Below are 20,921 nucleotides of genomic sequence, written 5' to 3' on the forward strand. Positions count from 1 at the left end.
GAACTGAACCTCAAGAGAAAATGGGTAATACATAAAGACAATGAGCCCAAGTACCAAGACTGTGTACCAAAGAATGATTAAAGATGAACATAGATAGTGTTTTAGAATGACCAAGTCAATGTCCTGACTTTAATCCAAAAGAAAAATTGTAGAAGGACATGAAACGAGCATTTCATGTGAGAACACCCAGTAAAATCCCAATGTTGAAGCTCTTCTGTACTGAGGAATGGAATAAAATTGTTTCAATACATTGTGCAGGACTTATCAAAAGTTACTGGACACTTTATTTACAGTTATTACTGCACAAGGAGTCACAACAGATACTGAAAGAAAAGCTTAACATACTTTTGCAAGTCACAGATCTGTAATGCTGGATCGTTTTTCTCAATAATTAAATGAAGAAATATATTTTTGGATCATTTGTTTGAGCTCATTGCATTCACTTTGTTTACTTTTAGAACTTGATGATGTGATCTGATGTTTTTGGCATATTTATGCAGAAATATAGGAACTTCTAAAGGGTTCACAAACTTTCAAGCGACAGTGTATGTGCTAAAAAATGTAATGAATGGATGGCACCGTTTATATCACCATAACAAGTCGGAGTCCCTGACATCTGATAGATGTAGACAGACTTGCGTGTGTAGGGTCTGAACTTTTTTGTGTTGAAAGCTGATGTGTTTCTTGTAATGTACAAGAATGCTGTTTATCTGGTGTAACAAAAACTTACGATCATTGCATAAGAATGTGTTTTTGAAAAGAAAAAAAAAAACCTCAAACAACTTCAAGTTTAAATGTCAAGTTTAAATGTCAAGTATTAACCTGTAACAAACGAAAGCAAAAGTTTAACTGAGCTGAATTTATAAAAACTGTGCTGAAAACATTCCATCTGTCTTAGAGTGAGATATCGTCAGGTGAGAATCTCTGTGTTTGTAGCCTTATTGTATTGTATTTATAATAATAATAATAATAATAATAATAATAATAATAATAATAATAATAATAATAATAATAATAATGAGGTAAAAGTATCTGAAGTAATGAACAATGTGTTAAAGACTAAATTCTAGAGTAGATTTAACATTTGTATAAATAACAATTTAGTGATTTTTGCAGATTTACTTTTGCAGTATTATTTTAGCTACGTGTAAAATGGCTGTGTGTGTGTGTGTTGAGTTACTTTTACACTGTTAATATATAAACCTGTGATTTCCAGGCTGCTGTTAGAAAAATGAATCTGCTGTAATGTATTTCTTTAATGTTAGATATTAAAATTAAAAATGTTCTTATGCCATTTCCAGAAAAAAGGAGACCATGGGCCAGCGCAGCTCTAAACAATTTAAAGGTTCAGACAGACAACTGGTGCATTGGGGACAAAATCAAGCTGGCAATGCGTTTCAGGATAAACAGGAATATATGTGCCAGCCTTATGATGAGGTGATTAGATTTTTAACGTGAACTAAAAGTTCACAAAAGTGGATTTTTGCTTAGCAGCAAACCAAAAATTCTAATTTACTGCATAAGAACAGTTTAGGATGTGAAAATATCAACCTAATTCTAATCTTATTAGAACAAGACTAAAGCTAAGATTATTTGTATTAGTGTTTCAGTGATGTGTTATTTGTATTATTTATGTTATTTCAGTTATTTGTTATTTGAGTTATTTATGTTATTTGTGTTATTTGTGCAATCCTGAGTTTCTCTCTTTCTTTCTTCAGCAGGTGAAAGTTGTTGTGAGCGGCGAGCAACATGTGTGTGCTATGGATGGATCACAGTACGCGTATGTAATACTTCTGTTTTACGATACTGGGTTTATTAATAATCTACTCAAACATCAGCTCATTTGTTGCATGTTTTTTTTGTTGTTTCCCTCAGCATCAAAGAAGAATACAAATGGACCATAGAAAAACAATAAGACCACTGATGAAGAAACAAAGCAGAGAGGATGAAATGATCAAATTCAATCAAATTTCCACAACCTGCCATAAAATGTGTTGCTTATTAACAAGTTCTCGCATGAATTAAATCAGTAACCTAGTCTTTAAAACAGGATGTACAACATTTTGAATAAAATTTGAATATTTACCATTTGTTAACTGCATCATGTTGATAAATGTGTTTTTTCATTCAGTTACATAAAACATAGATTTAACTCTTTAATGATTATTGGAAGACTTTCCTCATGAAATCAAATTGTGGTGTCTGTAAAAGCCACTTTTGAAAAACAAGACAAAATCATTACATAATAAAAAAAAATAGGTTTGGCTAGTTAAAAGTGAAATTTAAATTTTATTTAAAATGAACAAAATTAATATAATTGAGCTACTGATGAAAAAAGTATCTTTCTCTCAGCTGGGATTATTTCTCTTCTTTAGGACTTTGTGAAGAATATTTACCATTTTATCCAATAAAAGAAATCTGTGGGCAAAATGTGTGTCAGTAACGTCTCTGCCTCTGAATATGAATATATTTCACTATTTCACCTCTAGAGAACTTTACTTATTAATAAACAGATCAACTTTTCTCTTTAATTAGGATGAGAGGTGTCATTGTAAACTAATAAAGCAAGTTAAAAAATTCTATATGAATTCATATGTAATTTATTTATATTGTATAAGAGCTTGAAATCCTAATTGAATTACGCTGCTCAAAATCATCACAGTAGAACACAGTCAGTAAAACACCATGTGTAAAGCAAAGAAAATGTAATTTAATTAAAAATGTATCTTTAACATCTTTAAAAAGCATATTGTTTAGTTATCATTGCCATCACAGTCTACAACATGAGTCAAAGCACAGGAAGATCCATAATCATTAGAACAGTACAAGCACTGGTTAAAACCATGAAATACACAACATGAAACCATGACTCGAAAATAACTCAGAGGCTTCGCATCATATGCTTTGTTATTCAAACCCAGAACTGACATCAGGTTTGAGAAAAATTCAGAGCCTGTATTCATAAATATTATAAGAATGATCTAAGAGCTAAGAGGCGGGGCTAAACTTGTTACTAGGTGACACATTCTTTTAAAGACTGTGATTGGTTGTCGAATAATATATATTATTATTATTATTATTATTATTATTGTTATTTTGATAAATACAATACAATAAGGCTACAAACACAGAGAGATTCTCACCTGACGATATCTCACTCTAACACAGATGGAGTGTTTTCAGTTTTCAGCACAGCCTTTATAAATTCAGCTCAGTTTAACTTTTGCTTTCGTTTGTTACAGGTTCTTTGCCCCACCCCCCTCCAAAAAAACAAAAACAAACAAACAAAAAACACATTTCTGTGGAGTTTTCAATAAAACGTCATCAAACCAGCCGAACAGCTCCCTCAAAGCTTACCTTTGTCTTAGAAAAACACGCCAGCTTAAAACTTTCTGACTTATTTCTCACATTCTGATATATTGAGCCTGAGTTGTTATGATGATTAACGTTAATCAACAAAAATAAACAATATAATATACAATTTTTCAAGATTTCAAATTAAGTTTAAACTTGACATTTAAACTTGACATTGAGTTTTTTCTTCAACACTGGGATTTTACTGGGTGTTCTTTCATGAAATGCTCATTTCAGGTCCTTCCACAATTTTTCTTTTGGATTAAAGTCAGGACATTGACTTGGTCATTCTAAAACACTATCTTTGTTCCTCTTTAATCATTCTTTGGTACACAGTCTTGGTACTTGGGCTCATTGTCTTTGTGTATGACCCATTTTCTCTTGAGGTTCAGTTCATGGACAGATGTTCTGACATTTTCATTTAGAGACCACTGCCATAATCTAAATTCATTGTTCCATCAATGATGGCAAGTTGTCCTGGCCCAGCTGCAGCAATACAGGCCAAAAGCATGATACTACCAGCACCATGTTTAACAGACGGTATAAGGTTCTTATGCTGGAATTCAATGATATCTCACACTAAGACGGATGGAGTGTTTTAGGTAGATGTTTTTTTTAGCACAGCCTTTAGAATTTCAACTCAGTTTAACTTTTGCTTTCGTTTGTTACAGGTTCTTTGCCCCCCCCCCCCCCAAAAAAAAAAAAAAAACACAAAAAACAAGTCCCTCAAAGCTTTCCTTTGTCTTAGAAAAACACACCAGCTTAAAACTTTCTGACTTATTTCTCACATTCTGATATATTGAGCCTGAGTTGTTATGATGATTGACGTTAATCAACAAAAATAAACAATATAATATACAATTTTTCAAGATTTCAAATTAAGTTTAAACTTGACATTTAAACTTGACATTGAGTTTTTTCTTCTTTTCAAAAAACACATTCTGATGCAATGATCGTTAGTGATTGTTACACCAGCTAAACAGCATTCTTGTACATTTAAAAAAGTTCAGACCCTACACACGCAAGTCTGTCTACACAATCTAATGTCAGGGACTCTGACTTGTTATGGTGATATAAACAGTGTCATCCATTCATTACATTTTTTTTTAGCACATACTGTACACTGTTGCTTGAAAGTTTGTGAACCCTTTAGAAGTTCCTATATTTCTGCATAAATATGCCAAAAACATCATCAGATCACATCATCAAGTTCTAAAACAAAGTGAATGCAATGAGCTCAAACAAATGATCCAAAAATATATTTCTTCATTTACTGTAATTATTGAGAAAAATGATCCAGCATTACAGATCTGTGACTTGCAAAAGTATGTTAAGCTTTTCTTTCAGTATCTGTTGTGACTCCTTGTGCAGTAATAACTGTAAATAAAGTGTCCAGTAACTTTTGATAAGTCCTGCACAATGTCTCGGAAGAATTTTATTCCATTCCTCAGTACAGAAGAGCTTCAACACTGGGATTTTACTGGGTGTTCTTTCATGAAATGCTCATTTCAGGTCCTTCCACAATTTTTCTTTTGGATTAAAGTCAGGACATTGACTTGGTCATTCTAAAACACTATCTTTGTTCCTCTTTAATCATTCTTTGGTACACAGTCTTGGTACTTGGGCTCATTGTCTTTGTGTATGACCCATTTTCTCTTGAGGTTCAGTTCATGGACAGATGTTCTGACGTTTTCATTTAGAGACCACTGCCATAATCTAAATTCATTGTTCCATCAATGATGGCAAGTTGTCCTGGCCCAGCTGCAGCAATACAGGCCAAAAGCATGATACTACCAGCACCATGTTTAACAGACGGTATAAGGTTCTTATGCTGGAATTCAATACTAAGACGGATGGAGTGTTTTAGGTAGATGTTTTTTTTAGCACAGCCTTTAGAATTTCAACTCAGTTTAACTTTTGCTTTCGTTTGTTACAGGTTCTTTGCCCCCCCCCCCCAAAAAAAAAAAAAAAAAACACAAACAACAACAACAACAACAAATCAAAACAAAAACATTTCTGAGAAGTGTTCAGTAAAACTTCATCAAAGCAGCCGAACAAGTCCCTCAAAGCTTTCCTTTGTCTTAGAAAAACACACCAGCTTAAAACTTTCTGACTTATTTCTCACATTCTGATATATTGAGCCTGAGTTGTTATGATGATTAACGTTAATCAACAAAAATAAACAATATAATATACAATTTTTCAAGATTTCAAATTAAGTTTAAACTTGACATTTAAACTTGACATTGAGTTTTTTCTTCTTTTCAAAAAACACATTCTGATGCAATGATCGTTAGTGATTGTTACACCAGCTAAACAGCATTCTTGTACATTTAAAAAAGTTCAGACCCTACACACGCAAGTCTGTCTACACAATCTAATGTCAGGGACTCTGACTTGTTATGGTGATATAAACAGTGTCATCCATTCATTACATTTTTTTTAGCACATACTGTACACTGTTGCTTGAAAGTTTGTGAACCCTTTAGAAGTTCCTATATTTCTGCATAAATATGCCAAAAACATCATCAGATCACATCATCAAGTTCTAAAACAAAGTGAATGCAATGAGCTCAAACAAATGATCCAAAAATATATTTCTTCAAAAACCTGAGTATGGTCAAACATGTTGTAATTAATGTCCTTAATTTCGCTAGTTGAAACAACTGCCGTGCAGCTGTCATCCAGGTACCTCACGTATGCAAACATTCTGATTCCCAGTGATCAGCAGATTTGTCGTGTAGAAGCGGAAGGTTTTTATTTACCCCAAAACAAAATCCTAATTACGGTGGCAAAAACATGATCTGGAACACTAATTTCGATAAACACTGTAAGGTATATAATGTAGTCAAAAACATTGCGAGATTTATTTTTGGAAAGTGCAGGAACTATATTTACCTTCGTGAACATAGTTGCTTTTAAGGTTGCATAGCAACACTGATGCTGGGTAATATCTCTTCACATTACCTGTCACGGAACCGCAGGGTTCTTCCCTCACACAACAAACCAGATCCTCATAACCTGAGTTCTAATCACCGTCACCTGGCACCCGTCATTACCGCAACTCTTAAAAGACGCTCACATACACACACCTTGTCCAGTCTCGTACACGCTAGCTGCTCTTGCATGCTGTGTCTACTAACTTGACTCTTTATCTCTCTTTATTCATAAGGATCCAAGTTCATCGTCCTCCCAAGAAGCCAATCCGAGTGGGTCTGCTTCCAGTCATCCCGTGTGTGTTGTGGAGCCTCGTCTGCACTGTTTTGCCATCGCTAACTTTATTCTTCCACCATTTATCAATAAACACTGTTACTTTTACGTTACCTCTGTCTCCGTGGTCTTCTGTCTGTGACATTACCGCTTTACTAAAAAAACAGACAAACAACTTCGTAGTTGAGACAAATGGATTATATATATATATATCTTTCAAAAACCATCATTCTGTATGATTTATATGCTGCTTCCCTCATGGAGCCCGGGAAGTCAACATTTGTTGGTATTACTATATTTAATTTGTGGAGACACTTTAAACCCTAATGAATGATTTTTAAATGTTATTATTCTTTGTTTTTCAAAGCTTTTTGAGCTTTGTTATTTCAGTTCTTTATTCAAAAGAGGGAGAAAAGGAAATAACACACTTATAATTAAATATATTCCAATATATTGTGTTTTAATCTTATATTAATGTGTTACATAGAAACATACACAAGCAAAAATAAAGGATGTTCCCATAAAGCTCATTCCAGAAAGATCATACTGGTTAACCAGCTACACCAGCCCAGTTTTGCTTGATAACACCATGACTATCCTGGCCACCCAGCTATACCAGCACTATACCAGCACTATACCAGCACTGACCAGCATTATACCAGCACTATACCAGCATGAACCAGTAAAAACCAGGCTGGACCAGCATGGAATTCATGCTGGTTTATGCTGGATTTTTCAGCAGGGAGTCTGGCCCTCTTTGCAAAAAAGTTTGGACATCCCTGCTTTCGAATATTTTTGTTTTTAATAAACCTATTTACAAAAACCCTGTAAAAACAATCATATGAATTTAATATTCTTACCTGATGCCTGTAGTCTTCCCAACCTCTAGAACCTGCTGCCAGGAGAACCCAGTGTTTGCTTTTGCCTGCTGCCATTTTGACTACAAAGTTCCTACAAAACAGAAAATCATTACAGTAGGTGTCACTGGACAAACAAAACTGAGTATTGCTAATTAAAATAAAATAAACACATCATATTTATTGTGCCCCACTTCTGACGAATTCTGTATTCTCACTGGTCAAAAGGTGTCGATTAGTCTTATATAACAACAGCTTTGATATTAGATAGAAGAGAAGCTGGTGAAGGAATGATGAAGGATTTAAAGCTGTTAATGGAAGTGAGAACAGGAACTAACTGTCAGCGACGCGGGGATAAAAACGGACCCAAACGCAGGACAGCTTAACAGAAACAGGGATTTTAATAAATAAAAGACACAAAACAGGACACAGACATAACCGGACATGACGAGGACAGGAGACAATAACTGGAGACAATAGGATTCCGCGCTGCACGAGGCAACACGGCTCACTTAAATAATGCAGATAATCAAACATAAGGGACAGGAGTGCAGAGGCGGGGCAGAAAAGACAAGGGCGGGGCAGACACGTGAACATGAAAACAAACAAAAGGCACATGGCCAAAGTCCAGGCAGAGTCCTGTCAGAACCCCCCCCTCAAGGCGCGGCTCCCGACGCGCCAAACCATCCTGACAGTCCCGACGATCCAGGTGGGGGGAGCAAGGCACACGGCGAGGCAGGTGGGGGGAGCAAGGCACACGGCGAGGCAGGTGGGGGTAGCAAGGCACACGGCGAGGCAGGTGGGGGGAGCAAGGCACACGGCGAGGCAGGTGGGGGGAGCAAGGCACACGGCGGCGCAGCCAGAGTGGCCGAGCGACGTCCACAGCCGAACAGGAGGGCCGAGCGACGTCCACAGCCGAACAGGAGGGCCGAGCGACGTCCACAGCCGAACAGGAGGGCCGAGCGACGTCCACAGCCGAACAGGAGGGCCGAGCACAACCCCCGACGCACCACGGCCAGACCCACCTCACATAACCAGGAAAAGGGGAGGGAGGGCAGGGAAAAAACAAAAATCCCCCACAAAACAGAAAAAAAATCCAGGGGGCAAAACACGGGCCTGCGACACCCCCCGCGGACAGGAAGTGGGGCGGCGTCCTCCACGGAAACCGAATGTGAAGCGACGCCCCCCACCGGACAGATGCGGGGCGATGTCACAGGACACCGAAAAAACAGAACAAAACTCGGGCTGGTGACACGGCCCGCAACCAGGAAGTGGAGCGGCGCCCCCCGCGGAAAAGCCGGAAGCGGAGCGGCGTCCCCCACCGGAAAAATGCGGACCGATGTCACCAAAACCCGCAAAGTCCAGGAAAAAAAAAAATAAATAAAAATACTCCCGAGCGGCCGGTCCAAGCTTCAGCTGTCCTGCTGGGTCCTGGTCTGGCGGAATCCTTCTGTCAGCGACGCGGGGGTAAAAACGGACCCAAACGCAGGACAGCTTAACGAAAACAGGGTTTAATAAATTAAAGAACACAAAACAGGACACAGACATAACCGGACATGACGAGGACAGGAGACAATAGACAAGGATTCCGCGCTGCACGAGGCAACGCGGCTCACTTAAATAATACAGATAATCAAACATAAGGGACAGGAGTGCAGAGGCGGGGCAGAAAAGACAAGGGCGGGGCAGACACGTGAACATGAAAACAAACAAAAGGCACATGGCCAAAGTCCAGGCAGAGTCCTGACACTAACAGGTTTCATAAACATGAAATGTCAATATAAACAGATAAAAAGTAGGTTTATTACTAAAAAAATATATTTAAAAATATATATAATTGTTGACAAAATTTTTTGATTAATGGAATACACTTGTTATAGGAAAATAATGAATTTAATTGTAGTACAGCTGGTGTGTTTTTCTAAGACAAAGGAAAGCTTTGAGGGACTTGTTCGGCTGCTTTGATGAAGTTTTACTGAACACTTCTCAGAAATGTTTTTGTTTTGATTTGTTGTTGTTGTTGTTGTTGTTGTTTGTGTTTTTTTTTTTTTTTGGGGAGGGGGGGGGGCAAAGAACCTGTAACAAACGAAAGCAAAAGTTAAACTGAGTTGAAATTCTAAAGGCTGTGCTAAAAAAAACATCTACCTAAAACACTCCATCCGTCTTAGTATTGAATTCCAGCATAAGAACCTTATACCGTCTGTTAAACATGGTGCTGGTAGTATCATGCTTTTGGCCTGTATTGCTGCAGCTGGGCCAGGACAACTTGCCATCATTGATGGAACAATGAATTTAGATTATGGCAGTGGTCTCTAAATGAAAACGTCAGAACATCTGTCCATGAACTGAACCTCAAGAGAAAATGGGTCATACACAAAGACAATGAGCCCAAGTACCAAGACTGTGTACCAAAGAATGATTAAAGAGGAACAAAGATAGTGTTTTAGAATGACCAAGTCAATGTCCTGACTTTAATCCAAAAGAAAAATTGTGGAAGGACCTGAAATGAGCATTTCATGAAAGAACACCCAGTAAAATCCCAGTGTTGAAGCTCTTCTGTACTGAGGAATGGAATAAAATTCTTCCGAGACATTGTGCAGGACTTATCAAAAGTTACTGGACACTTTATTTACAGTTATTACTGCACAAGGAGTCACAACAGATACTGAAAGAAAAGCTTAACATACTTTTGCAAGTCACAGATCTGTAATGCTGGATCATTTTTCTCAATAATTACAGTAAATGAAGAAATATATTTTTGGATCATTTGTTTGAGCTCATTGCATTCACTTTGTTTTAGAACTTGATGATGTTTTTGGCATATTTATGCAGAAATATAGGAACTTCTAAAGGGTTCACAAACTTTCAAGCAACAGTGTACAGTATGTGCTAAAAAAAAATGTAATGAATGGATGACACTGTTTATATCACCATAACAAGTCAGAGTCCCTGACATTAGATTGTGTAGACAGACTTGCGTGTGTAGGGTCTGAACTTTTTTAAATGTACAAGAATGCTGTTTAGCTGGTGTAACAATCACTAACGATCATTGCATCAGAATGTGTTTTTTGAAAAGAAGAAAAAACTCAATGTCAAGTTTAAATGTCAAGTTTAAACTTAATTTGAAATCTTGAAAAATTGTATATTATATTGTTTATTTTTGTTGATTAACGTCAATCATCATAACAACTCAGGCTCAATATATCAGAATGTGAGAAATAAGTCAGAAAGTTTTAAGCTGGTGTGTTTTTCTAAGACAAAGGAAAGCTTTGAGGGACTTGTTTTTTGTGTTTTTTTTTTTTGGGGGGGGGGGGGGGGCAAAGAACCTGTAACAAACGAAAGCAAAAGTTAAACTGAGTTGAAATTCTAAAGGCTGTGCTAAAAAAAACATCTACCTAAAACACTCCATCCGTCTTAGTGTGAGATATCATTGAATTCCAGCATAAGAACCTTATACCGTCTGTTAAACATGGTGCTGGTAGTATCATGCTTTTGGCCTGTATTGCTGCAGCTGGGCCAGGACAACTTGCCATCATTGATGGAACAATGAATTTAGATTATGGCAGTGGTCTCTAAATGAAAATGTCAGAACATCTGTCCATGAACTGAACCTCAAGAGAAAATGGGTCATACACAAAGACAATGAGCCCAAGTACCAAGACTGTGTACCAAAGAATGATTAAAGAGGAACAAAGATAGTGTTTTAGAATGACCAAGTCAATGTCCTGACTTTAATCCAAAAGAAAAATTGTGGAAGGACCTGAAATGAGCATTTCATGAAAGAACACCCAGTAAAATCCCAGTGTTGAAGAAAAAACTCAATGTCAAGTTTAAATGTCAAGTTTAAACTTAATTTGAAATCTTGAAAAATTGTATATTATATTGTTTATTTTTGTTGATTAACGTTAATCATCATAACAACTCAGGCTCAATATATCAGAATGTGAGAAATAAGTCAGAAAGTTTTAAGCTGGCGTGTTTTTCTAAGACAAAGGTAAGCTTTGAGGGAGCTGTTCGGCTGGTTTGATGACGTTTTATTGAAAACTCCACAGAAATGTGTTTTTTGTTTGTTTGTTTTTGTTTTTTTGGAGGGGGGTGGGGCAAAGAACCTGTAACAAACGAAAGCAAAAGTTAAACTGAGCTGAATTTATAAAGGCTGTGCTGAAAACTGAAAACACTCCATCTGTGTTAGAGTGAGATATCGTCAGGTGAGAATCTCTCTGTGTTTGTAGCCTTATTGTATTGTATTTATCAAAATAACAATAATAATAATAATAATAATAATAATAATAATAATAATAATAATAATGAGGTAAAAGTATCTGAAGTAATGAACAATGTGTTAAAGACTAAATTCTAGAGTAGATTTAACATTTGTATAAATAACAATTTAGTGATTTTTGCAGATTTACTTTTGCAGTATTAGTTTAGCTACGTGTAAAATGGCTGTGTGTGTGTGTGTTGAGTTACTCTTACACTGTTAATATATAAACCTGTGATTTCCAGGCTGCTGTTAGAATAATGAATCTGCTGTAATGTATTTCTGTAATGTTAGATATTAAATTTAAAGTTGTTCTTATGCCATTTCCAGAAAAAAGGAGACCATGAGTTATCAGCGTGGCTCAAAACAATTTAAAGGTTCAGACAGACAACTGGTGCATTGGGGACAAAATCAAGCTGGCAATATGTTTCAGGATAAACAGAAAATTATGAAACAGCCTTCTGATGAGGTGATTAGACTCAGCATCAAACTAAAAATTCAAATTTACTGCATAAGAACAGCTTAGGATGTTAAAATATCAACCTAATTCTAATCTTATTAGAAAAAGACTGAAGCTAAGGTCATTTGTATTAGAGTTTCAGTGATGTGTTATTTATTTATTTTTTATTTATTTATATTATTTGTGTAATTTGTGCAACCCTGAGTTTCACTCTTTCTTTCTTCAGCAGGTGAAAGTTGTTGTGAGCGGCGAGCAACGTGTGCGAGCTATGGATGGGTCACAGTACGCGTATGTAATACTTCTGTTTTACGATACTGGGTTTATTAATAATCTACTCAAACATCAGCTCATTTGTTGCATGTTTTTTTTGTTGTTTCCCTCAGCATCAAAGAAGAATACAAATGGACCATAGAAAAACAATAAGACCACTGATGAAGAAACAAAGCAGAGAGGATGAAATGATCAAATTCAATCAAATTTCCACAACCTGCCATAAAATGTGTTGCTTATTAACAAGTTCTCGCATGAATTAAATCAGTAACCTAGTCTTTAAAACAGGATGTACAACATTTTGAATAAAATTAGAAGATTTACCATTTGTTAACTGCATCATGTTGATAAATGTGTTTTTTCATTCAGTTACATAAAACATAGATTTAACTCTTTAATGATTATTGGAAGACTTTCCTCATGAAATCAAATTGTGGTGTCTGTAAAAGCCACTTTTGAAAAACAAGACAAAATCATTACGTAATAAAAATAGGTTTGGCTAGTTAAAAGTGAAATTTAAGTTTTAGTTAAAATGAACAAAATTAATATAATTGAGCTACTGATGAAAAAAGTCTCTTTCTCTCAGCTGGGATTATTTCTCTTCTTTAGGACTTTGTGAAGAATATTTACCATTTTATCCAATAAAAGAAATCTGTGGGCAAAATGTGTCTCAGTAACGTCTCTGTCTCTGAATCTGAATATATATTTAACTATTTTCACCTCTATAGTACTTTATTTATTAATCTCTTAACACGTTACAATCCTTCACGCTCATCCATCACAAAACTCAGGGCTTCTGGTAGTTCCCAGAATATCTAAGTCCACTAAAGGTGGTAGAGCGTTTTCTTATTTAGCTCCCAAACTCTAGAATAGTCTTCCTGATAGTTTTCGGGGCTCAGACACACTTTCCCAGTTCAAAAGCAGATTAAAAACTCATCTCTTTAGTCAGGAGTACACATAATACATCCCATAATCTTGTGCACTATTACATTAGACTTGCACATTTTTATGAACAGCAGATATGTTAATTTCTCTCCACTGCTTCTCTCTTTCTCTACCCATGCCGAGACACCCAGACACTGTACCAGCTCCGATTGTCTTCCGTGCGATGAAGATCTCAAACCTCCACTGAAATGAGGCCGACTCTGTGAGAATCCTGAGACATCTACAGATCTACCAGCTCCAGTTGGACTCTGTGATACTAAGAGGAGATCTGAACTCCATGTGATCCTTACACCAATACAACATTTGTTTGACTGTATATTTGTAATCACACCCTCTAGTGTCACCCCTTTGAGTCTGGTTCCTCTCAAGGTTTCTTCCTTACCAATTTAATGGAGTTTTTCCTTGCCACTGCTGCCTGAGTCACCTCAGACTTGCTCATTTGGGATAAATACATACATACATACATACATACAGTACATACATACATACTGTGAACTATATATATCTTGAATTTTTATTATATTAATTCTTTATACTTCTCCTTATGTTTACCTTCTGCTCTATGTTTATGTTCTGTAAAGCTGCTTTGAGACAATGTCCATTGTAAAAAGCGCTATACAAATAAACTTGAATTGAATTGAATTAATAAACAGATCAAATTTTCTCTTCAATTAGGATGAGAGGTGTCATTGTAAACTAATAAAGCAAGTTAAAAAATTCTACATGAATTCATATGTAATTTATTTTTATTGTATAAGAGCTTGAAATCTTAATTGAACACAGTCAGTAAAACACCAAATGTAAAGCAAAGAAAATGTAATTTAATTAAAAATGTATCTTTAACATAAATAGAGATAAAAAGCATATTGTTTAGTTATCATTGCCATACTTACTTACATACTTTACTTTACTTTATTGTCCCCAAAGGGGAAATTCCTTTCCACAACACTGCACTTGTTTGACACACACAACATAAACATAAACAGTCATAATACACATAGTGCCATCACAGTCTACAGCATGAGTCAAAGCACAGGAAGAACAGAAGAACTGTTCATTAGAACAGTTCAAGCACTGGTTAAAACCATGAAGTCTATCCTGAAATACACAACATGAAACCATGACTCGAAAATAACTCAGAGGCTTCGCATCATATGCTTTGTTATTCAAACCCAGAAGTGACATCTGGTTTGAGAAAAATTCAGAGCCTGTATTCATAAATATTATAAGAATGATCTAAGAGCTAAGAGGCGGACTAAACCTGTTACTAGGTGATGAATTCTTTTAAAGACTGTGATAGGTTGTCCAATAAAACAAACTTTTAATATCTGGTCGAATAACCTTCACTTTGTCTCTATGTTAAGATATTTAAGACTATATTGTGTAGGGAGTATGTTCGTGACCAACAGTGTGTTCATTAATACGGGCCCTGATCTTTAAACTGATGTTTTAACAGGGAAGCACAGTGTTAACTTTAAAATACCTTTTCTCTAAAGGAATTAATGATGGGTTCAATTCAATTCAAGTTTATTTGTATAGCGCTTTTTACAGTTGACATCATCTCAAAGCAGCTTTACAGAACATAAACATAGAACAAAAGGTTATTATAAAGAATAATATAAAGATTAATATAATACAAAATTCCAGATTAATATTAGATATATTTAAATGTGTTTGTATTTATCCCCAATGAGCAAGTCTGAGGTGACTCAAGTGAATGTGGGGAGGAAAAATTCCCTTAGATGGTAAAGGAAGAAACCTTGAGAGGAACCAGACTCAAGGGGGAACCTCATCCTCATCTGGGTGACACTGGGGGTGTGATTATAAATATACAGTCTGATAAATGTTGTATTGATGTAAAAGACCACATAGAGTTCACATCTCCTCTTTAGTATAGCAGAGTCTAACTGGAGCTGGTAGATCTCTAGCAGTCTCAGGATTCTTACAGAGTCACTGTTCTGTCCTCACTAGACGTGTAACTTTTCTATTTAGTTAGACAGACAGTAAACAAGTGAGATTTCTTTTAATCTTCCAGTAGCTTGCATGAATCTTTTCTCATATAACTTTAACATTAACATTTTGTAAAACTGTAAACAGGCAAAGAATATACAGCAATTAGAATTGTATTCAAATTACATATTCAATGTGCATAGCTAACTAAACAGTATTCACTGCCTAAAAACATTCAAAAGAAACATTAAATCAACACATTAAGCATTAAAAGTTACATTGTCATGTGTATCTGGCACTTATGTCCTTAGTTTTAGGTAATGGCTTTTAATCACGGAATTCAAATTAACATAATTATCATAACAAAGGACCGCTAACATACGGGGCTACCTAATGCTCACTCTTTCACTTTACGTTTTGTTTATTATCAATATTTGCATCTCTAGATTAATGAAATTACTGTCAAACATTTTTAAACTACTAAACTTTATATTTACATGGCAAATAATAGCAATTTACAGCCTGATGTGGGTCACAACTTTACTTTGTCACAACAATGAACGTCTCTAGGTTATGAACGTAACCCTAGTTCCCCGAGAAACAAGACGCTGCGTCGAAACGCTATGGGAATGCCCCTGCGTGACCGCGTTCTGAACCACGTGTGTAATCTGACCAATAGGAGTTGGGACGTGACGTCGTCGGCGGGCGACATCACGTAAACAGGAAGCTACAAATGGCTGCGAGATGGACAAGACGCCAGCTCCTGCGAGAGAAGGTAAGCGCCGCAGGGATGCAGGGAGTGTGGCAAGGAGACGCAGCGTCTCGTTCCTTGGGGAACTAGGGTTACGGTCGTAACCTAGAGACTTTCCCCTTTGGAACTCAAGCTGCGTCGAAACGCTATGGGAACGAGTGTCCAATCACGCCACAATGACCAGACCTTGCCTAGAGAGTGAGGGCCTCAGCACCTGCACTTAGGACAGAGGAGCCCGGGGTGGCTCTGAGGTCAAGGTCATAGAACCTAACGAAGGTCAGCGGGGTAGACCAACCCGCAGCGTCACAGATGACTTGGAGTGACACTCCAGCGGACCAGGCCGTAAAAGCCGCCATACCCCGGGTGGAGGGAGCTCGGTCCCCGAGCGGCGCGGGGAAGCCAGAGGACTCGTAAGCCAACACAATTGCGTCCACCACCCATCTGCTTAACGTCTGCTTATTGGCCGGGAAACCTTTCCTGTTAGGGCTGTAGCAGACAAGCAGCTGCTCCGACTTTCTCCACAGACTCGTCCTGCGGAGGTAAGTGATCAGTGCTCGCACTGGACACAGTCGGTTCTGCCACTCCTTTTCAGGGGCTGTGAATAGAAAAGGGGCAGAATGCCTGCAACACGACAGGTCGTGAGGGGGCCGAAGGCACCTTAGGTACGTACCCATGTTTCGGATAGAGAAACACTCTGGCCACGCCAGTGGCAAACTCCAGGTGAGCCGGGGCCATGGACAGGGCCTGCAGATCCCCGATCCTCTTCAGGGACGAAATTGCCAAGAGGAAGGCGGTCTTAATAGACAGAACCCTAAGGGCCACTTCAGCCAATGGCTCGAAGGGGGGCTCTGATAGAGCCGCCAGCACATCTGCCAGATCCCAGACAGGCACTCTGGGTCGTGTCCCGGGCCTCAGCCTCCAGGTGGCGCAGAGGAAACGTGTCACCAGTGGGTGCCTACCCAGCGACTGCCCCACTGGTGGGGAGCTATATGCCGCGATGGCGGACACGTAAACCTTCAGGGTCGAGGGGGTTAACCCAGCGGCAAACTGTTCCTGTAAGAACTCCAGAACTGAGCCGATCGGGCAGTTAGCTGGTTCCAGGCCATGGTGCTCGCACCACGACGTGAACAGTCGCCATCGTGTGGCATACGACCTCCTCATGGAGGAAGCTCTGGAGTGGAGAAGGGTCTCTACTACCTCGGTAGAGAGACGAGCCGCTATGAACTGTGCCCCCTCAGGGGCCACAGCCATAGCCTCCACAGCTCTGAGCGGGGGTGAACCAGGGTTCCGCCCGCCCATGAGAGGAGATCCCTCCTGGGAGGAATTTTCCATGGAGGGCCCTCGAGTAGGGAGACCAGATCCGCAAACCATGGCTTGCCTGGCCATCGAGGTGCTACCAGAAGGAGACGGACTTCATCCCGGCGAACTCTCTCCAAAACTCCAGGGGGCAGTGCGATCGGGGAAAAGGCGTACAGGCGTAGCCTCGGCCACGACTGTACCATGGCATTCAGAAATAACGGGGCTGGGTGAGAGTGAGAAAACCAGAGGGGACAGTGCGAGGTCTCCTGGGTCATAAAAAGATCCACCTAGGCTCTGTAGAACCTCCGCCATATGAGCTCCACCACCTCGGGGTGGAGACGCCATTCCCCAGGCCTCGGCCCCTGCCTCGACAGGGCATCTGCTCTGACATTCAACTGTCCCGGGATATAAATGGCCCTCAAATATGAAGGAGACCACCGCAGTATTGTCCGTGCGGACCAATACATGGCGATCTCGTAGGTCTGGGAGGAAGTGTTTTAACCCCCAAAACACTGCCATCATCTCCAGGCAATTTATGTGCCACGAGAGACGTGGGCCGCTCCACAGACTCATGACCGCTCCCCACCCCGTGAGGTAAGCGTCCGTTGTTAGTGTCACCGTAGTGTTACCGTTGTTAGGGCCTCGGGACAGAAACGTTCGGTCTTTCCAAACATCCAAGGCTTGAAGGGCACGCTGCGAGACCTTGATGGTACGATATTGGTTTCCCCTGAGCCCTGAGAGAAAACCCTCTGCCCCGGAGCCACCACTGGAGGGGCCTCATGTGCAGGAGGCCGAATCGGATTATGCTGGACGCCGCCACCATGAGACCCAGCAGCCTCTGAAACTGCTTCAAAGTGAGTGGCTGGCCTTCCCGCACTCTCCTGACAGAGGTGAGGATGACTTCGACCCAAGCAGGTGAAAACCGTGCCTGCATCCTGGCTGAGTCCCATACCACACCCAAAAAGGTGGTTCTCTGTGCTGGAGAAAGCGCACTTTTGCTGGTGTTTAGTCAAAACCCAAGCACCATCATGCAGGCGAGGACGACATCTCGATGCCGAATCGCCTGCACTCCGACTGAGCCAGAATCAAACAATCGTCGATGTAATTCAAAATGCAATTGCCCTGGAGCCGCAGCGGGGTCAGGGCTGCGTCGACGCATTTCATGAAGGTGCGGGGCGAGAGTGCTTGGCTGAACGGGAGGACCCGATATTGGTAAGCTTCGCCCCTGAAAGCAAACCTCAGGAACTTCCTGTGTGCAGGGAGGATGGAAACGTGAAAGTATGCGTCTTCCAGTTCTATTGTGACGAACCAGTCCCCGAACCTTATCTGAGTCACGACCTCCTTGAGGGTGAGCATCCTGAACCTGAGCCTCCTGAGAGAGCGGTTCAAGGTGTGTAGATCTAGAATGGGACGCAACCTGCCATCCTTCTTTGGAATGACAAAGTATGGTCTGTAGAAGCCTGACTCTCGAGCCAAGGGGGGGATCACCTCGATGGCTCCTTTCCTCAGGAGTGTGCGCACTTCTCTTTCCAAGACCAGAGCCTGCTCGGGTCCCACCAGGGTGGGACACATCCCTTGAAACGGGGAGGAGAGGACGCAAACTGAACCGTGTAATCGTCCTCTATAGTCCGCAGGAACCACCGGGAGACTCCTGGCAGCCCCTCCCAAGCTGTCAGAAAGTCCCTCAGGGGAACCAGCCCCTCGGAGCTGGCCTCTGACCCACTCAGAGCAGCTGGGGCCGAGCCCTGCAGCTGATGGCACCTCGCGAGAGGCGGCGGACCCTCCCCCTCCACAACGAACCTTCAGGTGGAAAAGTGGGGACCAAACCGCTTGAGGGAAGCTGCGCTCTGAGGCACATCTTGTGGCAGGGCTGACAGACCGGCCTCCATGACCTGAACGGCCGGAGCAACGTACTGCGGCTGTTGACACCTCCTGAGAGGTGGCTAGTCTCCCCCATCCGTACCGAGACTTTGGGCAGAAGTGGAGGGAGGTGCCCGCTGGAGGGAGGCCGTGCTCTGAAGCACATCCTGTGGCAGAGCCGACGGCCTGGCGACCTGGTGGTGCAGGGGAGGGATGGGCACCGTAGCCGTAACCGTAGACCGTCAGGATCTACGCACCACTGCCCGTTTGTCGAAGCTGAGGGTGACCCTCAGGTCATCCTGCTCCTTCTTGGGCCTAGAGCGTCGCCTTGGGCCCTTAGGCCCTGCCCGCGGAGATCGGGTGGCCACGCTCTGTTTCTGGGCTTCGCGGTGCCCGGAAGGACCAGGCTGGGGCTGCTGCCAAACACGAGATCGCCGAGGGAGGTACTGCTGAAATGCAGCCAACTGCTTTTTAGACTCCTGGAACTTGTTCACGACCCCAGTCACAGCGTCGCCAAACAGTCCAGGAGGGGCCATCGATGCGTCCAACAGCACAGCTCTATCCTTGTCCAGGAGGTCGGACAAGGTGAGCCACCAGGGCCACCATAGACCGACCAATGGCCTGCGCCGTGTGTTTCGTGGCCGGATAGGGGTTAAGTCGGCAGTACAACGCAACTCCTTAATATCAGCGGCCCCGGAGCTAAGTCCCTCATCCAAATCACGTAGCAGGTCAGCCTGGTATGCCTGCAACACACCCATGGTGTGGAGGCAACCCGCTGCATGGCCTGCTGCCGCGTAAGCCTTCCCTACTAAGGCCGATGTAGCACGTAGCGGCTTAGTAGGGAACACCGGGGCCTTTAGCGATGATGCTATGCTAGGGGAGAGATAGCTAGCTAGCATCTCTTCCACATGCGGCATCGCCCCGTAGCCGCACGCCTTAGCCCCAACCACATTCGCGTAGAGCGAGGAGTGACAAGGAGAAATGCGCACCGAGTACGGGGTTTCCCAGGATCTGCACACCAAACGGCAGGCTCCGGCACCCAGGAAGTGACACAGGATGCAGGAAACGCTCATCCAACTTACTGGGTGCGCGCTGCTTCCTGCTCCACCGGCCAATCTAGATCCAGCTTGGCTATGGCTCGTGTCATGACCACGAGGAGCTCCTCATACAGCACAGGCTGTGAGGAGTCCACGGGCTCGCTAGCATCCATCAGCTCTCCTTCCTCAAAGGGAGAGACATGTAATGCCGCGCTGCTCGTGCCGGGAAAAGAAGCAGCCATCGAGCCTGCTTCTCCGAGGGAGCAGAAACTTGATTCAGCAGACGAGACTGGAAAGGACTCATCTGACTCCAATCCCACTGCTATAATGGCCTGCGAGCCCCACAAGCGCCGGCGCCACTTTGCCTCGGCAAGAGCAAGACCGGAGCTGCGAGGGAGAGAGCTCTTCTCGAAAAGAGCGCTCTCCAAGAGCGAAGCATGCGCATAGCCATGCGACTACAATGCAAGCAATCAACTCCCTCGAAAGCCGATTGTGCATGCTCCACTCCCAAGCAAACAACACAACGATCATGCGAATCCTTCCCGGTAATGAAACGGGGACACGGATAAACACACTTACGGAAATTCTGTCTGCTAGCTATCACTTGATCAGAAAAACACAGCGCTTACCTGAACGAGCAGAAGCTGGCTTCTTGTCCATCTCGCAG

At 41.2% G+C, this 20,921-nt stretch overlaps 2 long non-coding RNA genes across 2 annotated transcripts; both read left to right on the forward strand.

Moving 5' to 3' along the window:
• Positions 1-796: 796 nt before the first annotated feature.
• LOC132861878 (uncharacterized) lies at positions 797-2,430 on the forward strand. The gene is made up of 4 exons (XR_009649984.1): positions 797-914; positions 1,302-1,437; positions 1,719-1,780; positions 1,876-2,430. It is a non-coding gene; the product is annotated as an uncharacterized LOC132861878 (long non-coding RNA).
• An 8,864-nt stretch (positions 2,431-11,294) lies between these two features.
• Positions 11,295-13,076, forward strand: LOC132861846 (uncharacterized). Its single transcript, XR_009649981.1, has 4 exons — positions 11,295-11,629; positions 12,013-12,151; positions 12,369-12,430; positions 12,526-13,076. It is a non-coding gene; the product is annotated as an uncharacterized LOC132861846 (long non-coding RNA).
• Positions 13,077-20,921: the final 7,845 nt, after the last annotated feature.

The sequence above is a fragment of the Tachysurus vachellii genome, chromosome 2 (assembly GCF_030014155.1).
Source record: "Tachysurus vachellii isolate PV-2020 chromosome 2, HZAU_Pvac_v1, whole genome shotgun sequence".
Lineage (NCBI taxonomy): Eukaryota > Metazoa > Chordata > Actinopteri > Siluriformes > Bagridae > Tachysurus > Tachysurus vachellii.